The following is a 3964-nucleotide window of genomic DNA, read 5'->3' on the forward strand; positions in this document are numbered from 1 at the left end:
GGGGCTTCCGGGGCCAGCGCGCGCGCCTAGGGGGCGGGGCCGGGCCGGGGAGCGAGCCGGGCGGACGTTAGGGGCGTGGCCGCCGGGGGCGTGGCCGCCGGGGGCGTGGCCGCCGGGGGCGTGGCCGCCGGGGGCGTGGCTTTTTGGTGCGCACCGACTTGCACGAGGACGAGCTTGGGCGGGACCGAGCGTGCGTGCGCCTGCGGGGCACGCGCCCCCGGGCTGGGCGGGGCTGGGATGGACGCGCGTGCGCCGTGGAGGCTCGGGGGGGGCGTGCCAGCGTGCGTGCGCCCTGCAGGCCGGAGCGAGGAGGCGGGGTCGAGGGCGGGCGCGCCGGGGAGGGGAGGAGTCTCGGTTACGTCGTACAACGAGGGGCGGGGCTGGAGGAGGGGCTCCGGGGAACACGGGGACCTAGAGACACGTGGTGTGAGTGTAGAGGTCTAGCCTCAAAGTATTGACGCTCCTCCCAAGTTATTTTTATTCACGTCCTTTTTTGGAACTCTTTTGAACTTTCATCTGGTCCAGGGGTGCAATAACGTAAGACAGCCCAAATACTGTTTTTGAAAACAGGAGCTTTGTGAATAGTGCTCGTTTTAATATAATTTTCCTTTTTTAAAAAAGAGTTTTAAATTTGTTATTATTAAAAAAAATACATGGTTAGGGACACGTGGGTGGCTCAGTCGGTTAAGGATCCTACTCTTGATTGCAGCTCAGGTCGTGATCTTGGGCCAAAGGGTTGGCCTACCTCTCTGCTCTGCATTGAGCTCAGACATGTGGCTCCCCCTCCCACTCTGCCCTTCCCTTTCTCATGCTCTTTCAACAGTGAATAAATAAAATCTTAAAAAAAAAAATCGTGGTTTAATGCAACCCTGAGAACATTGGGAAGCACAGGAGGAAGGCGCAAAGGAAGCCATTCTTAATGTTACACCAGTGTCTGATCCTAATTTTAGTTGGATCTTTGATTTTAGCTTAGGGCAGGGAGTGGTGGTGGTGATACATCAACTGAAGTGTACTTCAAGAATCACAGCACTTACGTTTTCATATACTTAATAGGATAAGGAGAAATAAATTTCATAGCCCCCAAACAACTTTTGTCCTTACCAAATGCTCCTTATTGACTGCTGTGGAATGTAAGATGTAGTCATCCATCAAGCCTTAAATTTACAAAGTGTTCACTAAGTTCTTTGTTAGAAGCTGCAGTAAAACGGGACTTAAGTGTCCCTGGCCTCGGGAGGCCTGGGTGGCTCAGCAGTTGAGTGTCTGCCTTTGGCTCAGGGCATGACCCCGGGTATAGAGTCCCACATCAGGCTCCCTGCGAGGAGCCTGCTTCTCTCTCTGCCTGTGTCTCTGCGTGTCTCTCTCTCTCTCTAATGAATAAACAAATAAATCTTAAAAAAAAAAAAAGTGTCCCTGGCCTCAAGGACTTAATTATATAGTAGAAGTAAAAATATATCATGAATTTAAGAGATAAAGATAAGAGATAGAGTCCCACATCAGGCTCCCTGTGAGGAGCCTGCTTCTCTCTCTGCCTGTGTCTCTGCGTGTGTGTCTCTCTCTCTAATGAATAAACAAATAAATCTTTTAAAAAAAAAGTGTCAAAAAAAAAATAAAAAAAATTAAAAAAAATAAAAAAAGTGTCCCTGGCCTCAAGGACTTAATTATATAGTAGAAGTAAAAATATATCATGAATTTAAGAGATAAAAATAGTCTTTCATTGAGTGATACATGTCTATGCTTCAGTTCCTTCTACCTCCTTCTCTGCTTGACTAAGACTTTGTCTGATGGCGTGTCATCCAGGAAACCTTTGATAACATTCCACATGTGGGTTATGTGCACTTTTTTTTGCTCCCAACACAGCTTATGTCAAAGAGCCAATTACTTGTATGCTCATTGTATGTTTCCCCCAAGCATCTTGGGAGCCAAGGCTTTTATCTCTTGATTTCCAGGACCTACAACTGGAGTTGTAGACAGTGGCTGACCATATACACAAGGTGTTTATAAAATGTTTGAAGGAAAGCACGATCTAGGTCTAGTGGATATAGCTTTGATAACTGAAGAACAGGATAAGTCTCCTTTGTGGCCTTTAGAGAATGATGCAAAAACAAAAAAGCTTGAAAAGAGCCAGTAGAATGAGAGGGATACAGATGATTGAGGAGGATGTGAAAATATGGAAGAGTTTGTGGGAGGGTGTTGGCTTGGCTTGGCTTGGGATATGGGGATCGAGTCTGCCTGGAATGAAAGGTGATTATAAATGCAAGTGATGCTGGATGAAAGAGGATCTTGAAAGGCTGGAAGAGTTTATTATTGATGTGGGAGTTCACATGGACTCATTAAGTACTTTGTAGAAACTGGGAGAAGTAAAAGCTATGTTTTAGTATGATTGATAGAGATTGACATGAAGGATACAAAAAGATTGAGCAGTGTAGGTAGGAGAAAGTTATGCTTACCTGGAACCTATGCATGGTCCAGAGAGATTGGAGGAGGCTCTTCTGAGGTATCTGATTTGGATTCCAGGGAACTTCTTTCACAACTCTGTAAATTGTTGTGTAATGCAAATCTTGTTTATAGACATGCAAGTTATGTCCTGCCCAATAGAGGTCAGTTGACAGCCCTCTCTGTCCTGTGCAACCACTTTCTCTACTTGTCCATTTAAATGTCTAGGGAGTCTCCCCGACCGCTTCTTGCAAACCTGCTCCAACCATAGTCTTCTAGTTGATGGCGTCCTAGTTCTCATCTTCGTTGATAGCAGCTTGTCTCCATGTACATATTCATTTCAGTATTCCTGATCTATAAACGTATGGGTTGTTAGAATACTCTTTTGAGCCAGTTATCACAGCTGTCAGTTTCCCTCATGACTTAAATAAAATCCTTAATATGTATTCATTTTTATGTCCATATAAGAACCATGATTTCAACTTTTTTTGGGAAGATAGTCTTTTAATAGCATAGCACGTAAGCTGGCCAGAGGCATGAGTTTTTGATGGAACTTTCTAGATGATTCATTTGGGAAATAAAAAACAGAATCAGCTAGACTCCGCTTATGAATGTGGGAGGACATACTCCACTATCCTGTTTAGGGCCCAAACACTCTTCTTGCTTAGGGAGAGGGGATGAAGGTGATGGGGAGTTTAACTCTGATGTAACAGTGGGACATTGAGGGGGAAAGCAGATGGAAATAAGTCCAGCAGAACTTAGCTGATAATGCAGACTTTCACAGGGGGAGTTCAACAGCCAGGAATCGGATTGCTTCCCTTTGGAAGCTATCATGGAGCAAGATGAGCAAAGGAAAAAGACAGAGCTTGTGGCATCTCCTCTGTCAGGAGAGAGATGAAAGAACCCAAGAAGGAGGCAAAGTAGGGAGTGGTCACAGAAGCAAGAAGACACCTAATCATATGTATATCGATGAGTAACAATCATTTAGCACCTTCTGGGGCACCCTGAACGGGTAGTAATTCAACACTACTTCTAGCTGACATGTTTAAAATACCAATATTTATTTGTATTTTAAATACAATTTAAAATTGTATTTTAAAGAGAGGGAGAAGCATTTTCTAGTAATAAAAATGGTATACCTTTAGCTATGTGCAAGTTTAGGAAGTTGCTACATGTATTAACCAAAGCATGGTATTTTAACTTGCTTCAAATCCTCTTTTACTTTGTATACCCCCTCCTCCACTGAGCCAAATCATAACTGGGTAATGTTAGCCACTTGCAGTCACTGAGGATAAAAGTAACTTCCACCCTGTGGTAGATAGAGTGGTAGATAGAGTCTATAAATTGTCCCATAACAGTGATCTCCCTCTTTTCACTAGTATTGGCGGCTTTAGCTGGGCGCATCACCATCCAACTAAAACTATATTTTCTGTCTTTTTTGCTGGTAGGATGGCTGGCTCTGTGACTAGGTTCCAGCCAACGAGAGGGTATGGAAGTGAAGTGTGCATGTGAGACTTCCAAAGCCTGGCCC

This window comes from Canis lupus, chromosome 3, assembly GCF_003254725.2.
Source record: "Canis lupus dingo isolate Sandy chromosome 3, ASM325472v2, whole genome shotgun sequence".
Lineage (NCBI taxonomy): Eukaryota > Metazoa > Chordata > Mammalia > Carnivora > Canidae > Canis > Canis lupus.